This window comes from Argentina silus (genome assembly GCF_951799395.1).
Source record: "Argentina silus genome assembly, chromosome: 10".
NCBI lineage: Eukaryota > Metazoa > Chordata > Actinopteri > Argentiniformes > Argentinidae > Argentina > Argentina silus.
The window spans coordinates 23,347,042-23,366,989 of NC_139664.1; the positions used below are offsets into that span (position 1 = coordinate 23,347,042).

Sequence of the window (19,948 nt, forward strand, 5' to 3'; positions counted from 1 at the left end):
AAATCACATGAGAACTACCAGATGCTACCAAATCTCTACAATTGTATTACACAATACTGGCTGAAGATCGTATATTTGATCAGTTATATTTGCATACCTTCCTGGTGCTAGCCACGTGATTGGACTTGATCTTCTGAAAGACAGCGTAGAAGAAATCTGTGACCGAGGCAGGGAATAGGGATACCTCCATGTTTGCCAAAACAGGACCCATGAAGGGGAAGAATGCTGGACGGACAGGAAATGCCACGGTTACAAACAGGAACAGGAAATACCATGATACGTGACTCCAATCCTATTCAATGCACAGCCCTGTCCAGAAACAACTCCTAGGCTCTATCCCTAGACACTTCTGTATCCAATCCACTCAGATCTCCAAGTGTCCAGCATTTAGGAACTAGAGGTTGGTTCTGGACAGGGCCCATGTGTTTGTCAAATGAGTAGAGCGCAAACCATTGGCAGTGTGGTTTATGTCAGTCTAATCAATGAAATCGATAGCTTCATTTATTAAGCACAAAATGACTGAAAGCTATATGGGGGCAGTTGTACCGACTGTGAGGAACAGTGGGCTGAAGATGTCTTGATGTTGGTCACAAAGGGGTCGGAGGGGTTGTGGAGGGAGTCGATGTCGACACTGAATGAAGTACTGACGACCACATCCATACTGTATGGTCCAAAGAACCTGGAACACAACCACACAATCTCTGACCACCAGAACCACAACCACAAAATTAAAGGGGGAGTTCACTGAAATTACAAATTCACCTTATCGTCTCGGAGATAAATACTCACTCCTTTAGTTCAATGGGCTCATCGTTATCGGCCGTCTTCTTCAGATTGCTGACCAAGTTACCAGAGTGCTGCTTCATGATCCCGAGCATCTGAGTTGGGAAGGATACATGGAAAAATATAATTGATACGTGGATTAATATGTGCAAAACATATATTAATATCATGTTTGAAACAGGAATTATTTTAATGTTTATATAGCCTGAGAATATACATCCATACAGGATACATTATGTATATAGTCAAAGAATAAGTGACTCCAAAGATGAACTATTATTCTATACTCTGTCATCTGACCACTGAACTTATCGAAGATAAGATCAAATATACTTTATTGTCCCGGATGAAAATTTGTCTTAGATTAATTAATTAAAGTTGCTGCTTCACACAACAACAAACAACAATGAATACACACTATACACATAGTACAAATCACACACACACACACTCACACACACACACACACACACACACACACACACACACACACACACACGTCAGAGTTGTTAGTCATTCATTTATTTGTGTTGTATAAAGGAATGAATGAAAGAAGGAGAGGAGAGATGGGACTGTACCTCTTTGATCCGCCCACTGGTGAAGGAGGGAGACAGGACACTGCGGATCCGTCTCCATGCATCATCCTCAGCGATAAACACGGCGTCATACAGAGGCCCGTTGAGATAGATATTCTAGAAAAATAATAATAATGATATACTGCAAGATTAACCTAATATTAATAATGCTATAATAACAATGATATTATCTATTTAAGGAGCCCTTATGTTTTTTTCCCCATACTACAACTTCAATTTAGCGTATTACCCTCCTGTTAATGAAAAGGGAGTAGCATTCCTTGATGAGGATGGTTTTGATCATGGCTGTGTCCATGATACACAGGATGGGCTGACAGGCATCATCGATCCTACAGACCAGCAAAAACAAAGATAGTTAGATATACACTCACCCAACACTTTATTAGGAACACTATACTAATACTGGGTAGGGCCTCCCTTTGCTCTCAAAACAGCCTCAATTCTTCGTGGCATTGATTCCACAAGATGTTGGAAACATTCCTTTGAGATTCTGGTCCATGATGACATGATTGCATCACTCAATTCCTGCAGAGTTTTCAGGTTCACTTTCAAGATGTGAATCTCCCGTTCTACCACATCCCAAAGGTGTTCTATTGGATTCAGATCCTGGGAAGGCCACTGAAGAACACTGAACTCATTGTCATGTTCATGAAACCAGTTTAAGACAACTTTTGCTTTGTGACATTATCATGCTGACATTATCATGCTGGAAGTAGCCATTAGAAGATGGGTCAATTGTGGCCATGAAGGGATGCACATGGTCAGCAACAATACTCAAATAGGCTGTGGCATTCAAGCGAATATACTGTAGATAGAGACAGACAGACCCATCACAGATCCTGCACTCTTAGAAAAAAAGTGCTACCTAGAACCAAAAAGGGTTCTTCTTCCACTCTCCCTTTGAAGAAACCTTTTGGGTTCCATGTAGAACCCTTTTCCACAGAAGGTTATACAGTACCGTGCGAAAGTAATGGGACAGTGAAGCATTTTTTCTTCTTTTTGGAGTTGAAATGAGAACGTAGAGATTCTCATCTTTTATTTGATGTTATTTGTGTACATATTGGTTTATCATTCAGAAATTACAACACTTTTATGCATAATCCCCCTATTTCAGGCTACACAAAAGTGATGGGACAATTGGCTTGACAGGTGTGTTCGTCAGGTGTGTTCCGTCACATAATTTGTGCAGTCTGCTATTGGTGTCTTGTCAACATGAGGACCAAAGAGATGTTATTGAAAGTCAGGGAAGCCATTATGATGCTGAAATATCAGAAAAAAATGAAACATAGCCAAAACCTTAAACCTACCAAAATCAACAGTTTGGAACTTCATTAAAAGGAAAGAAAGCACTGGTGAGCTAAGAAATCGCAAATGGCAAGGAAGACTTTCAGTGGATAACCAAAGAATGCTCACCATAATTAAAAAAAACTAAACAAAACAACTGCCCCATAGGAACACTCTCCAGGAGGTAGGTGTCAATGAGTCAGAGACTACCATCCGCAGAAGACTTCACCAGCAGAACTACAGAGGCTACACTGCAAGGTGCAAACCACTACTTAGCCACAAAAACAGGCTGGCCAGGTTACGGTTTGCTAAAAAGTACCTAAAAGAGCCTGCAGAGTTCTGGAAAAACATGTACCAGAGTGATGGCAAGTGTAAAGTGTGGAGAAAAAAAGGAACTGCCCAATATCCACAGCATCCCACATCATCTGTGAAATATGGGGGAGGGGGTGTTATGGCTTGGGCATGTATGGCTTCCACTGGAACTGGCTCACTTGTCTCCTTTGATGAGGATGAATTCGGAAGTGTTCAGAAACATCTTGTCAGTCCAAGTACAAGTTAATTGCTCCAAACTCATTGGACGGCATTTCACCATACAGCAGGACAATGACCCAAAACATACTGCCATAGCAACTAGGAAATTATTCAGGGGCAAAAAGTGAATCCTATAGAATCCTATAGAACATGCATTTAATTTGCTGAAGAGGAGGGCAAAACATCCTAAAAAAACAAACAACAATCGCTGCAATATAGGTCTGGCAGAGCATTACCAGAGAAGATACCCAGCGTCTGGTTGGGTCAATGGGTCACAGACTTTTGCACTTTTGCATACAAAGGATTGGGGACCAAATACTAAACATGAGTGCTTAATTTGGACATTTGCATAATGCAAAAGAAGAAAAAATGCTTGTCCCATTACTTACGCAGGGCACTGCAAATGGAACCCATAAGAGTTATTCAACCAAAGAATCCTTTTAGAACCCTTTTTTTCTTTATTTTTTTTAATTACATTTTTGCCCTTTCAATGACATGGAGGGAAGACACAATCACTTCCGATTTGAATTCTGACATGTCGTGGCTACTCTTTATTCATGCAGTTTGAGACGTGCTCAGAGGCAATATAGGAGCCTCAACCAATGAGAATCCAGGATGTTGTCAAACGTTGTCAAACAAGTTGTGTTTGGGACCATACTACAGAATACTTAAAAGCTTAAAACTTAAATCGCTCAATAACAGATTCAAATTATTAATGGGGAAGCATGAAATTGTTGCTTGGGCAGTGTACATTGCATCAAGACAGATCATTTGTCTAGGTGTATGAGACCATTTCGTCAGTTGGATCGTCTGTGTTTGTGAAAATCGCACGGTGTCCGCCTGGTTTAAGAGTGTATACTGTAGACACTGAGAGATACATATATCCATCATAGTTAACAATAACCAGGATCAGTTTAGCAGACTCACCCCCACAGTTTCCCATATTTCTGGAAGCTCTCTGTGTCAAAATTGGTGAAACCACCCTGGGAACAAAAAAACAAAACAAAAAAATAGCCAGTTCATAAATGCTTGTCATAAACCTGAACTGTGGCTTAGTCTATGATGGCCCTTTTCCACTTCAGACCGGCTCCCACTCCTCTCTTTTCGTTTTCGTTCAAAAGCTTTATTGCCCATTTTTCTGGGTAAAACAATTCATATTCAGCTCCCATGGCTTTCACCACAACAACACACATCATGGATGAGTCTACAATGTTGTTGTTTATGGGCTTAATCTCTACAAACCTTCTTATATCCCATCATCGTCCCGAGGAAAGGGATGGGTTTGGGACCAGGAATGCCTAGTTTTTTTAATATTCCATATGGCCAGTATCCATACCTGGTCAGAACAAATATAAATCAACAATCTGACTTGAAACAAAAGCAAAACGATCAAGTCATAGGTATCATTGAAACTGTTAGATAACTGTAATTATCAATACTATCATTTGTATGTATTATCACAACTAACTAACTAACAAATAATATTTTTTATTAAAACTTCTTACACTACGATCAGAGAGGTGAGTAAGGCAAGGAGAGTCCATGTCTCGGTGGAGAAGTACGGAAGGTAACCCATCTTTACAGGTTCAATCGCTTCTTCTGAGTAACCCCGGACACGTCTGCTGAAGTGATTATTTTATCCCGTCATGACACCTGTGTTTCAGATCATGAAACACAGGCGAAAGAGTATGTGAGAGGTGAAGTTGAAGCCATGGCTAGTGAATGATTGAAAGGGGATCCCTGCGCAGAGGGCAACACTCAGTGATGTTATTGTCGGCCTTTATCTTAACATCCTGCTAATAGTTGCTGCCTGTTTGATCCCTATCGGGTTTTAATAGTTTGCAGACCCATTGATTCAAGAAGGACTATGGGGCAAATATTTTTGGGCAAATATTTTCTTTCGAGTAATACTGAATTTTACATATTTGAACTCCTCTAAAAATGTGTTATGTTCTTTACATGTATGCACTTGTTTTATATCATTGGCTCCGAAAAACAGTATTTCAAAATACTAGTTCAAAACACATCACATATTACAGTAATGAAGCAACTGATTAACATGAATACAGTGCTCTTCATAAGTATTGGAAAGAGGAAGCATTTTCTGTTCTTTTAGCTCTACACTTGGATTTGAAATCAAACAATTATTATGGGGTCAAAGTAGAGATTCTCAACTTTAATTCAATGGGTTTTTAAAAAAACATTTGTAAACATACTCCCACTATTTCAGGGCTTCAAAAGTATCATATAATGTCCAAATAAAGTACTAATGTTTCGTATTAGGTCAACAATCTGCCTGAAGTCTGCGACCCCACCAGGCACTATCCACTATCCACTATCCACTATCCACTATCCACTCATCTTTAGAAAATCATTGACATTTCCACATGGTATTGTGTCATAGACTAGCCTCCCTACAGCAATATTATCTTGACATTGGGATCCTTTGTCCAAACCATATTTCAGGGTGTATGTTTGGTTGCAGGGGCCCAGGCTGTGCTCTCTGACTGCTCCAACTGTAGTAGACCCTGCAGTGAGGAAGAGGTCAACATGCTGCAGTACCGTCAGCCAATCACACACAAGAACCAACAGATCGCCAAGACCTCCATTGCACCATGCACGCACGCACACACACACACACACACACACACACACACACACACACACACACACACACACACACACACACACACACACACACACACACACACATACACACACACACACACACACACACAAACACTGTCTCAACAGCCCCTTCCTTCACTCTCACTCTCTCTCTCTGTAGGTGGGTCAGGCTGCGTATTCAGCCTCTAAGGGGGGTATTGTTGGGATGACTCTACCCATCGCCCGAGACCTGGCACCCATGGACATCCGTGTGGTCACCATCGCACCCAGTCAGTAAACACACACACATACATACGCACTCTTTCACACACTCCTCCCCCCCCCCTTCCTCTCCATATCAGACAACCTCTCTCTCCCTCTCCTTAGGTCTGTTCTCCACTCCTCTCCTGGCGGGTTAACCTGAGAAGGTGCGTTCATTCCTGGCCCGCCAAGTGCTCTTCCCCTCGCGCCTGGGAGACCCTGCAGAGTTTGCCCACCTGGTGACATCACTGGTTGAGAACCCCATGATCAATGGAGAGGTCAACAAACTAGATGGAGTGAGTGTGTGTGTGTGTTTGTGTGGTGTGTGTGTGTGTGTGTGTGTGTGTGTGTGTGTGTGTGTCTGTGTGTGATCCAAGGTATACCACTGTGACAGCTCCGATGTGTGTGTGCATGTGAGGTGTGTGTTCATGTCTGGTACTCCAAGCTCTGCTGTACTGTACGCTCCATGCTGTTTTGCTTTGTTTTGTAAACTGATCCAGTAATAAACTTCTAATGAGTCTGAGTCTCTCCTCCTCTGTGTCTGTGTAAAGTGAGGTCAGTAGGAGCTAATAGGACAAATGAAACAAGAATGAGCCTTATGAGGCAAGTGTACCTTCATTTGTCCTATTAGAAGTGAATAGAACGCCTGGACACAGGAAATGCTAAATGCTAAAGCTCTCATAACATCACACCTGCACCAGTGTGTAGCTTTATGTACATGTCATCCACAACATTTGAGTGAAGGGAAAGGGAAGCACACATTTCTTTTGGATTGGAAAGGAGTCGAGGTACAGTATCTTCGTATACACATGTTTGCTCCAGTTTTGTACCCATTGACTGTGACCCTGTTTGTGTAAGAGGCTAGGGCTGACCCATTCTGATTCAAGATGTTTGTGTAAAAAAGGTATTTATTGCATAAATTGTCCACTAAAAAGCAGATGATGGTACAAGTGTAAGGGACCAAGTGCTCCAACCTCAGTCTAGCCTGAAGATCATTCCATATCTAAGGAGCACAGCAGCTAAAAAGTTCTTCTCAATTCTGTAATCACTTGTAGGACATTAAATAGTAACAAGCTGCAAGTTTGATCGCCACTAAGTCGCCATAAAAGCAATGATGTGAGGTAAAATGGGAGTTTTAAAAGAACTGCTTTATATACAGATGAAATCCAATGATAAGCCCTTCTCAACGTCAAAGAATCCCAACCCACAGACTGATACAAAAGACAATGGTGGGTACAGAAAACATGCCTACAAATGAACTGATAAATGAAGTGATAAATCGGGTCTAGTGGTTTAAGAATTGAGGCTGTCGTGTGATTTTAAATTGTGTCACCATAATCACGGACAGGGAGGAGCGTTGCCAAGACAATCTTCCTCCTATTATCAAAGGTGAAGCAAGACATTTCTTTACAAAACAAGTACAAGTCTAACTCGCAAACTCTTGATCACTTTTTCAACATGTATTTTAAAAGTGTATCATCTATCTAAATGCCCAGGTACTTATAATGGGGAACTTGTTCAGTTTGGGTTCTTTTCAGGGTACAAATATGTTGATCATTGTAATCAATATTATGGGATATAGAGAAAAACATAACAGACCTCATGCATACCTCTTCAAATTAAGGTTTACCCAGATTGTTTCTAATCTAACCCATGTGCATACATGTGCCATGTTTTTTCTTCCTCAACTTGTAAATGTAAAAAACCCTAACACCACCACTTTGTCTTTTTGTGGTGTTAGGAATACAGACCTCACAGATAAAAATGTTTTGATAAAGGTCATAAACCGAAACGTCGACACAATAAATAAGCAGAGGTAACAATCGTGTGTGCAGGAGTATTCATTTTTTTACATACCTTTTCTTCCTAAACTCATCATCACTCAACATAGTTTACAGCTATGCAACTTGTAAAATACAGCATTTCAAACATGACACACAGTTTGCCTTTGAATATGACTTTAATGAAAGAGAATTGAAACGGCAAGTGTAGTTATAGTGGTAGTATGCAGGGTAGTTATTGTGGTAGTAAGTTCGGGATAGTTGTGGATTTCCAGAATTGTCTCTGTGTTGAAATATCTGAAAGAGAAAAATTGTCTTATCATTTGTATAGATAAAATCTAAATTATTTTGAGGTGATTTGAGAAGCCAAAAGGATCATGCTTAGAATGCACTGTAAGCAGATAATGGAGGGCATACCTGTATTTTGTTTCCCTTTATGGAAAGCCCTCTCCATGCTCTCTCTGGCAAACTCCAGGTTCGCCGCCATTACTCTTTTCTTTTCAGTCTTCTCCTTCTCTCTCTCCATTTCTGTCTTCATCCTCTTCACGACATCTTCTGTAATCTTTGTCATCAACTCTTTCACTTCCCTCTCCCTCCTTTCCACCATATTATTTATCATCCCATCCATCTCTTCTCTCATGCGTTTAACGTCATCTTCTTTCTCCTTCAGGATTTTCTCCATCTCTTTCTCGACCACTTCTACTCTCTTCATTGCCTCCAACTCCTTTTTCACCCATTCAATATCCTTTTCTTTCTCCTGTTCATTCCTGTTTCTCTGTCTCTCCTCCTCTGCCCATTTCATCACCTCCATCCTCTCTTTCACTTGTTTCACCTCCATTTCTTTCTCCTCCAGGATTCTCTCCATCTCTTTCTCGGCCTCCTCTACTCTCTTCATCGCCTCCAACTCCTTTCTCATCCATTCAAAATCCTTTTCTTTCTCCTTCTCACTCCTGTTTCTCTCTCTCTCCTCCTCTGCCCATTTCATCACCTCCATCCTCTCTTTCACTTGTTTCACCTCCATTTCTTTCTCCTCCAGGATTCTCTCCATCTCTTCTACTGTCTTCATACCCGCCTCCATCTCCTTTCTCATCCATTCAATATCGTTTTCTTTCTCCTTCTCAATCTTCTCCTTCTCCCTCTCCATCTCTGTCTTCATCCACTTCACGACATCTATTGTAATCTTTCTCATCTCCTCTTCCACTTCACTCTCCCTCCTTTCCAACATATTCTTTATCACATCCATCTCTTCTCTCACGTGTTTAAAGTCACATTCTTTCTCCTCCAGGATTCTCTCCATCTCTCTCTCCATCTCTTCGACTCTCTTCATCGCCTCCAACTCCTTTCTCATCCATTCAAAATCCTTTTCTTTCTCCTTCTCACTCCTGTTTCTCTCTCTCTCCTCCTCTGCCCATTTCATCACCTCCATCCTCTCTTTCACTTGTTTCACCTCCCTTTCTTTCTCCTCCAGGATTCTCTCCATCTCTCTCTCCATCTCTTCTTCTCTCTTCATACCCGCCTCCCTCTCCTTTCTCATCCATTCAATAACCTTTTCTTTCTCCTTTTCAATCTTCTCCCTCTCTCTCTCCATCTCTGTCTTCATCCTCATCTCCTCTTTCACTTCCCTCTCCCTCCTTTCCACCATATTCTTTATCATCACATCCATCTCTTCTCTCACACGTTTAACGTCGCATTCTTTCTCCTCCAGGATTTTCTCCTTCTCTCTCTCCACCTCCTCTACTCTCTTCATCACCTCCAACTCCTTTCTCATCCATTCAATATCCTTTTCTTTCTTCTTCTCATTCCTGTCTTTTTCTCTCTCCTCCTCTGCCCATTTCATCACCTCCATCCTCTCTGTCACTTGTTTCACCTCCATTTCTTTCTCCTCTAGGATTCTCTCCATCTCTCTGTCGACCTCTTCTACCCTTCTCTTCATCACCTCCATTGTTTCGGTCTCCTTCTCACTCATCTTTAATCTCTCTTCGCTCTTCTTTACCTCCTTCTCTCTCTCCTGCACCACCCTCTCTCTCTCCTCCACCTCCTTCTCTCTCCTCTTCATCTCATTTCTTGTTTTTTCCATCTCCCTCTGGAAAGTCTCCTCCATCTCCTTTGTCACTTTCTCCACCTCCTCCACCTCTTTCGCCTTTATTTCCAACTGGACAATCCTCTCCTCCAAATCCTTTTTGTTATTTTCCTGCGTCTTTTGAATGCGACTGAGTATTGCATTGCATTCATTCACTTTCTCAGTGTCTCTATCCAACACTTTCCTCTTCCTCTCCATATTATCTTTAAGATGGTTGACTATCTTCCTCTTCCTCTCCACCATTTCTCTGTCCTTGTCCACCATTTCTCTGTCCTTGTCCACCCTCTCTCTCTCCTCCTTCAGCCTCTCCTTCTCTGCATCGGTGTGCTCCTTCACCTTATGCAGAAGGTTTTGGGCTCCCTCCACCTCTTCCGCTCTCTCCTCCATCTCCCTCCTCCAACCCTCCTTCTCTTCCTTTCTTTCTTTAGCCACTTCCTTAGCCCGTCTTGATGTCCTCTGTGGGAGTGGGGTGTAGGCTGCGAAAGCTGCCGGTCCTGCTGCCTCCATCATCAGGGCAGCCTGATCCTCTTTACACTCCTGTGGACATACAGTGAACACACTACAGGTGCAGTCTCGAGAATGTCTCTATGAATGTATTTGTCTTTTCTGAGTATAAAACCATTCAGTTGTCTCCAGTGATCTTTACATATTGTCTATGTTTAGCCATCCTGAATGGGGTGAGTGGGTAGTTATCAAATACAGTAGCATAGTGCTTTGAAACTTCCTGATGGAGATGACAGACACAATGACAGGGAAACGTCAAGAAATATGATTGCGTTAGATAACAGGCTTCCCTCGCAAAGAGATTGCGGTACCTCACAATGTTCTCAAGAATAGGCTGTTGCGTTCCCAATTTCCCAAAAGGGGCTCTCTAGTTTTGCCTTTAAAAAAGGCCTACATCTACCTTTTATTCAACATATCCGACACAATTTATATTGCAAATCATGTAGGCCTGTACAGTAAGTAATTGTAGGCCCTTTGCAAAGTCAACTTACGACTTACTTAAGGAAAGGTCCTGTCGATTAAGACCTATTAGTGCCAACTATGTTTGGTTATATTTTAGATAGGGCCTACCTGAAAACATCAAATTAACCATTTTGATATTGTTCTGTCAATCATCTTTCTTCGATAGTCCATCCTCTATAGGTTATTTATAAAGCTGTCTCGTTTTAATGTTGATCTTTAAAATGGTTGATTTTGCAGCCACATTTCTCTCTGTAACAACGATTGAGCTCGTCCCGTTTCACTTTTTAGGCTGTTACGCTGCTCTTTCACTGACAAACAGCTGTTTTTGGAATTGCGCGCTCACCGAAATTACCGCGATTTGACTTGATGTTCAATCAAACATCAAACTGTCTGCCGAGTCGGATGAATTACTTCCCAGCGATCTAACAACAAAGAGTAGCCAATTAAGGGTATTTCTTTGCAGTTGGTCTAGGTCCTGATTGTGGGGGAAATGTTGCTTTGAATTGTAGGCTACTTTGACTGGACGATAACATACGAATACAAACAAGTGTACAGTAACATGTTGTCACCACGGATGATAGAGCTTGATTTGATTAAATTTGATTAATTTTCAGCCCTGCTTCTTACAGCTTTGCGTTTACTTGAAGGCAGTTCACGGACTTGAGGTAGGCTGAAAATATACAGGAGTTGTAGGCCTAGTGCTTATTCGATTAAGGTAGGGGGGATCTGCGCGAAGCCCACACATCGTGTCGCTCACCGGCCCCGCAGCCCACAGATCGACCGGCCCACCAGCAGCCATGGCACAGCCCTTTACACAACATTTAGGCAGCACCCCCTCTCGAAAGATACATCCTACGTCCTTGGACAGTTGGCCCAAGTATTGGGGCAATTTAATAGGGGGGGGGGATAAATGGAAAACATACTCGTGGTTCAGGTATTAACTGCCAATGAACTTAGTTGGAACAATACAAATTACAATGTAAAACAATAACAATATAATATCAACATTTCAGTATTATATCAAAAATAATGATTTAGAAATATGGTACAACCTGTGAGCTGCCTGGTTGCCTTGGCAACGGTAAACTACAGCGCTGTTCATCAGCGGTTCGGGCTCTGGCTCTAACCGTCTACCTTCTCTTAACCGTTAGGAGAAAACGAAGAAAAACAAAGAAAATGTAAACTACAAAACACTCTAACATTAAATCCTACATATACATCTGTATCAGTGGAGTCAGGCAAACGTTACACCAGACTCCCTTCGACATGTTTTGTCAGGTGTCATTTGACAACAACCACTCATCGTAAACGGCAAGCTAGTGCTAACTCGTCCTCGTTTAGGATACCAAGCTAGCGCAATTACCGCTAACAAACTACAAACTTCATATGCTACTATGCCTAACGGTACACTAAATAGAAAGCCTACATGAATGACAAACTGTATTAATGCTTATGCTTAAGAATAAATGGAAAACACACTAGTGAGTCGTCTGGTCCTCAGTCTTTACTGGTTCAGGTATTAACTGCCAACTGAAGAACGCAGCGCAAGCCACAGCTTATATACCCGCAGGTGATCTAGTGCCTTTTATACTCCAAATAGAAATGCGTGAAATTGAATGGGGGGAGTCTGTAAACATGCAAGATAAAGTGCATACATATAAAATAACACATTTACGTAAGTGGCCAATTACATATAAATATCCTATGTGCCACATAAACAGTGGAAAAAGCAGTGAAGCCCTTAGCAGACATAGGGGAAAATGTACAGTATATACAAACATGTACAGGAGCAGGACGTATTGTGTCTCTGTTAACACAGTTGTGTCATGTGTAATTGTGTTAAATGATCCATAATAAGTACTGTCCAGTTTCCTCTATATTATATATAACATGGTGAATAACTCCCCGATATTTCTTTAAGGCCAATATCAGATATGTCTGTCAAGCTCTAATTACAATGAGCTGTCCTCCCATTTCTACCTCCATCAGCCTCCTGTTGCACAGTAATGAGTGATAAAGACACCTGATGACAAGGATGAGAAATGTAAAGATCACGGTTTCATCCAAGGCCCATCTACCTTTCATTGAAATTATGCTAAGATTATTATCATTGGTGATTTTAACCTACATGTGGACAATGAGACTGACTCGACAGCCATGGATTTGATGAATCTCTTGAATTCTACAGACTTTATTAAGCGAGTTACTGGGCTCACCCATAACCACTGCCACACCCTGGACCTCGTGATTACAAAGGGTCTTACTCCTGTTGCATCCTCTATTATTTATTTAGCCATGTCGCTGAGCAGATGAGATTCATGATGATGAATATGAATAGTACACCATCAACAGCTTCCTCCTGTGATAATGATTTATTAACCAGCTTCAACACCAAACTAAGGGCAACTATCGACTCTGTAGCACCAGTCAAACAGTTTGATTGATTTCCTGGTGAAATGCATTGCAGACATATGGATGTCACAGAACTAGTCATTCGAGCAAAAACCGAAAGAGAGAAACTGTCTGCATACTTAAAGACACTTCTACTTACAGTAACACTAAGCACCAGGCAAAAAACAGAGGTGTCACCATTGACTCAGATCTTAATTTTGAAACCCATATCAAGAATGTGACTAAAACATATTTGTATCACTTAAAGAAGAGTAAGTAAGTTTGTCGGAAATCTGCCATCGTGGAGAAATTCTGTCTGAAGTTGTCCAAACGACAACATCCTCCCTTATAATAATATAACCCCCCGAAATGAACTTGCAGTGTTGGACATTAGCTGTTGTGTTTCTGCATGCGCACACGATTGGAAGAGGCAGCCCCCAGAGACAGAAAGGTGAGTCCACTCCCCTATAACACCCCTGGCAGTAACAACATGTTTATATGCAAACCGAGTGTCCAGGTAGGACCTTTACAGAACACAGCTGTAAAGGTGCAACCTTTCCTCTCCCAGGCTGACACTGAGAGACGAATGCATGCTTGTATTACTAGCAGCCTTGATTACTGTAACACTCTCCTGTCTGGTCGACCAGAGAAAGCTATTGGCAAATGATACAGAATGCAGCAGCACGAGTCAGATGGAGAGCACATATCATTCAAGTCTCTGCACTAATAACCTGTTCGTTTTATAATTTATTTTAAGATAATTGTATTAGTTTAGAAATCACTCTATGGTCACGCACACCACTGCATGTCAGACATGCTTTTAAGTTATATACCCTGTAGATCCCTCAGGTCCTCAGGTACTGGCCTTTTAACTATTCTGAAGATTCCAACAACACCTATCTACTTCCTGTTTCAAATGAATAATACTGGGTAGAAGTCTGCACAGAGATGCTACAGACACATTAGCACACTGCAAAATACTGTCACCTATCTAACCATCTGTTCCAAAGCAATAGTAATAGATACTGTAGGAGTCTGCAGTGCACAGGGGTTACACACTCATCAGTACCCTCTAAAATACTGTCACTATCATATTTCCTGTTCCACATGAATAGTACTATATAGGAGTCTGCAGAGGGGTTACCTTGTTGGGAAACACAGTGTCTATCTCCTCCTGCAGCTTGGTCATGATGTGAGGGCTGGTTGCCAGATTGTAGGCCAGGAAGGACAGAGAGCTACTGGTGGTCTCATAGAGTGTTTCCACAGTGTATGTCAGTCTAATCAATGAAATCGATAGCTTCATTTATTAAGCACAAAATGATTGAGACTGAAAGCTATATGGAGGCAGTTGTACTGACTGTGAGGAACAGTGGGCTGAAGATGTCAAACTTGAGCATTTTCTTGATGTTGGTCACAAAGGGGTCAGAGGGGTTGTGGAGGGAGTCGATGTCGACACTGAATGAAGTGCTGACGACCACATCCATACTGTATGGTCCAAAGAACCTGGAACACAACCACACAATCTTTGACCACCAGAACCACAACCACAAAATTAAAGGGGGAGTTCACTGAAATTACAAATTCACCTTATCTTCTTGGAGAGAAATACTCACTCTTTTAGTTCAATGGGCTCTTCGTTATTGGCCGTCTTCTTCAGATTGCTGACCAAATTACCAGAGTGCTGCTTCAAGATCCCGAACATCTGAGTTGGGAAGGATACATGGAAAAATATGATGATTGATACATGGATTAATATGTGCAAAACATGGGTTAATATCATGTTTGAAACAGGAATTATTTTAATGTTTATATAGCCTGAGAATATACATTCATACAGGATACATTATGTATATAGTCAAGGAATAAGTGACTCCAAAGATGAACTATTATTCTAAACTCTGTCATCTGACCACTGAACTTATCTAAGATAAGATTAAATATACTTTGTTGTCCCGGATGGAAATTTGTATGGACAATTAAAGTTGCTGCTTCACACAACAACAAACAACAATGAATACACACTATACACATAGTACAAATCACATAAACACACACACACACGTCAGAGTTGTTAGTCATTCATTTATTTGTGTTGTTGGAATGAATAAAAGAAGGAGAGGAGAGATGGGACTGTACCTCTTTGATCCGCCCACTGGTGAAGGAGGGAGACAGGACACTACGGGTCCGTCTCCATGCATCATCCTCAGCGATAAACACGGCGTCATACAGAGGCCCGTTGAGATAGAAATTCTAGAAAAATAACAATGATTATATACTGGAAAATTAACCGAATATTAATAATGCTATAATAACAATGATATTATCTATTGAAGGAGCCCTTATGTTTTTTTCCCCATACAACAACTTCAATTTAGCGTATTACCCTCCTGTTGAGTAGCATTCCTTGATGAGGATGGTTTTGATCATGGCTGTGTCCATGATACACAGGACGGGCTGACGGCCATCATAGATCCTACAGACCAGCAAAAACAAAGATAGTTAGATATACACTCACCCAACACTTTATTAGGAACACTATACTAATACTGGGTAGAGCCTCCCTTTGCTCTCAAAACAGCCTCAATTCTTCGTGACATTGATTCCTTTGAGATTCTGGTCAATGATGACATGATTGCATCACGCAATTCCTGCACATTTTTCAGGTGCACTTTCAAGATGTGAATCTCCCGTTCTGCCACATCCCAAAGATGTTCTATTGGATTCAGATCCGGTGACAAGGAAGGCCACTGAAGAACACTGAACTCATTGTCATGTTCATGAAACCAGTTTATGACGACTTTTGCTTTGTGACATGGTGCATTATCATGCTGGAAGTAGCCATTAGAAGGTGGGTAAATTGTGGCCATGAAGGGATGCACATGGTCAGCAACAATACTTAAATAGGCTGTGGCATTCAAGCAAATATACCGTAGATAGAGACAGACAGACCCATCACAGATCCTGCACTCTTTGAAAAAGTGCTACCTAGAACCAAAAAGGGTTCTTCTTCCACTGTCCCTTTGAAGAAACCTTTTGGGTTCCATGTAGAACCCTTTCCACAGAAGGTTATACAGTACCGTGCCTAAGTAATGGGACAGTGAAGCATTTTTTCTTCTGTTTGGATTTGAAATAAAAACTTAGAGATTTTTATGTACATATTGGTTTATCATTCAGAAATTACAACACTTTTATGCATAATCCCCCTATTTCAGGCTACACAAAAGTGATAGGACAATTGGCTTGACAAGTGTGTTCGTCAGGTGTGTTCCGTCACATAATTTGTGCAGTCTGCTATTGGTGTCTTGTCAACATGAGGACCAAAGAGATGTTATTGAAAGTCAGGGAAGCCATTATGATGCTGAAATATCAGAAAAAAAATAAACATAGCCAAAACCTTAAACCTACCAAAATCAACAGTTTGGAACTTCATTTAACTTCATTAAAAGGAAAGAAAGCACTGGTGAGCTCAGAAATCGCAAATTACCTAGTAGGCCAAGGAAGACTTCCAGTGGATAACCAAAGAATGCTCACCATAATTGAGAATCATTTATTTACATCTTGTCAGTCCAAGTACAAGTAAATGGCTCCAAACTCATTGGACAGCATTTCATCATACAGCAGGACAATGACCCAAAACATACTGCCATAGGAACTAGGGAATTTTTCAGGGCCAAAAAGTGGAAAATTGTTGACTGGCCAAGTCAGTCTCCAGATTTAAATCCTATAGAACATGCATTTCATTTGCTCAAGAGGAGACTTAGGGCAAAACATCCTAAAAAAACAACAACAGTCGCTGCAACATAGCATTACCAGAGAAGATACCCAGCGTCTGGTTGGGTCAGTGGGTCACAGACTTTTGCACTTTTGCATACAAAGGATTGGGGACCAAATACTAAACATGAGTGCTTAATTTAGACATTTGATAATGCAAAAGAAGGAAAAATGCTTGGGCACCAAAATGGCTAGAGCCAGCCCTGATTAACAGAACCTTTATCGAGCGCACAACATCACATTAATGCCCATAGGAAGAATGAGAATAGAGTATCAACAAAATAACCAATTTAACACAATTTAAAACAACATATGTCTGTAAGTTTTAACCATACGTTAACGTGCGTCAAGGACAACGCGGGAGAATGATGCCTGTGATGGGCCTAACCCAAAACTCAAAGAATATCTCGCTGTCCCTCTCCTTAAATATCATTCCCAACAAAGGACAAGGTGTTAGATACATTACAAGAGCAAAGGAATTGACAAATGGTGAAAGCTGAAAAATCTGAAACATAGTCAAAACCTTAGACTTGCCAAAATCAAGCACTGATGAGCTCAGCAATCGCAAATGGCTGAGGCTTCACTGCAAGATGCAAACCACTAGTTATTCTTAAAAAGGATAGTCAGGTTACAGTTTGCTAAGAAGTACCTAAAAAGCCTGCAGAGGTGTGGAAAAAAGTCTTGTGGACAGATAAGATGAATATTATCAGAGTGATTGCAAGAGGAAAGTTTGGAGAAAAAAGGATCTGCCCAAGGTTTACAGCATACCATCTCATCTGTGAAACATGGTGGAGGGGATGCTATGGTTTGGGCATGTATAGCTGCCACTAGAACTTGCTAACTTATCATAATTGATGATGTTACTGCTGACAGCAGCAGCAGAATGTATTCTGAAGTGTACAGAAATATCTTGTCTGGTCGAGTAAAAGCAATGCTTCCAAATTCATTGGATGGCGCTTCATCATACAGTAAGACAATGACCCAAAACATACTGCCATTGGAGCTAGGGAGATTTTCAGGGCGAAAAAGTGGAAAGTTCTTGACTGGCCATGTCAATGTTTGGATTTAAATCCTATTGAACATGCATTTCATTTTCTGATGGTAAGATTTTGGGCAAAAAGACCTCAAAAACTGAAGATGTCTGGCCTGGCAGAATATCACCAGAGAAGATACCTAGCACCTGGTGGGGTCAATGGGTCCCAGACGGTTATTGCATACAAAGTATTGTCGACCAAATACTAAATATGAGTGCATAATTTCGACCATGTATACCAATACTAGACAAAAGAAAAGAAAAGAATCTAGCAAAAGCAAACTATGTTCTGACAGGGTTTGACTCATCTAATACGACATCAGATCTGGATAGGTTCCTTGATTTCCTCTGAAAGGTGACATAGGCATGAAAACATGTACACAACATCAAGAAGAAACCATTGATTAAAGCCAAATCAATTGACAGAGGCATGGCAGAAAATGTGTGTTGTCTCTTTAAAAGAAATGTTAAAAATCTCTTTGTTTTCCCTGAATGAAACAAAGCACAGGTGTTTAAAAGGCCAGCCCCACCCCTGATTACAATGATCCACACATGGAGACAGCCAAAGCAACATAGATCAATAAGACATCCCACATGTCACACCAGAATGTGTGTTGGCAAGAGTGTGCCCTTATAGCCAGGATCCACTCACCACCTCTCTGGTCACATCTCCCTGATGTTGGTTATGAAGAACTTTATCAAATGTTTGGATTTGAAATTAAACAATTACTACAAGGTTAAAGTAGAGATTCTCAGCTTTTATTTGATGGTATTTGTATACACATTGGTTTCACCATTTAGATTAGATTAGATTAGATTAGATTCAACTTTATTGTCATTGTGCAGAGTACAAGTACAGAGACAACGAAATGCAGTTAGCGTCTAACCAGAAGTGCAAAATAGCAGAAAGTGCAATGAACAGTATTTACAGGTAGTGCAATATATGATCAGTAGTAGTGCAGTATAATATAAGCAGTGCAGTATAGCAGTATATGAGTAGCAAGTAGCATTATAGCAGAAAAAATAGTTACAGTATGAACAGTGTAGCAGCATATGAGCTGTATGGGTATAAGCAGTGCAGTATAGCAGTATATGAGTAGCAAGTAGCATTATAGCAGAATAAATAGTTACAGTATGAACAGTGTAGCAGCATATGAGCTGTGTGGGTAATGCAGTCTAGCAGTATATATGTATTAACAGTAACATGAGGTAGATGCAGAATAAGTATAAGTATGGAATGCCGTATAAACAGTATAAACAGGTATGTACAGTATGTGCAGTAGTATTAAAGAAAATATAGGATATGTGCATTATGAACAGTATGAACAGTATGGACAGGTATGTACAGAAGAGCAGTGGTATTGAGGAAGAGCAGGGGAGGGGAGTAATAGTGCAATAGTGCAATTGTCCGGGTGGGGGGGGTGGGGGTTGCAGGGGTAGTAGGTTGTCAGGTCGGTGCAGTGTTCAAGTTCAGTAGGGTGACAGCCGCAGGGAAGAAGCTGCCTCTGAACCTACTGGTTCGGGTGCGGAGAGACCTGTAGCGCCTCCCGGAGGGGAGTGGGGTGAAAAGTCTATGGTTGGGGTGAGAAATGTCCTTGACGATGCTGCGTGCCTTACGCAAGCATCGTTTGCCCTGGACAGCCTCGATGGAGGGGAGTGAGGAACCGGTGATGCGTTGGGCAGTTTTCACCACCCTCTGCAGTGCTTTCCGGTCCGATGCCGAGCAGTTGCCATACCATACTGTGACACAGTTGGTAAGGATACTCTCGATGGTGCAGCGGTAGAAGTTCACCAGGATCTGAGGAGACAGATGGACCTTCTTTAGTCTCCTCAGGAAGAAGAGACGCTGGTGAGCCTTCTTTAT

The 19,948-nt window shown here is 41.3% G+C and overlaps 2 pseudogenes across 2 annotated transcripts in view; both read right to left on the reverse strand.

The window, feature by feature from the left end:
- The window catches only part of LOC310811367 (cytochrome P450 3A27-like), a 72,033-nt pseudogene extending 70,359 nt beyond the window's left edge, over positions 1–1,674 (reverse strand). The window contains exons 1-4 of the transcript in view: positions 1,609–1,674; positions 1,362–1,475; positions 790–878; positions 586–679 (exon numbers count right to left, since the gene is read on the reverse strand). The product of the transcript in view is annotated as a cytochrome P450 3A27-like (transcript). The remainder of the gene's footprint in view (positions 1–585; positions 680–789; positions 879–1,361; positions 1,476–1,608) is intronic.
- A 25-nt stretch (positions 1,675–1,699) lies between these two features.
- The window catches only part of LOC310811368 (cytochrome P450 3A27-like), an 86,322-nt pseudogene continuing 68,073 nt past the window's right edge, over positions 1,700–19,948 (reverse strand). Inside the window, exon 14 of the transcript in view lies at positions 1,700–1,708. The product of the transcript in view is annotated as a cytochrome P450 3A27-like (transcript). The remainder of the gene's footprint in view (positions 1,709–19,948) is intronic.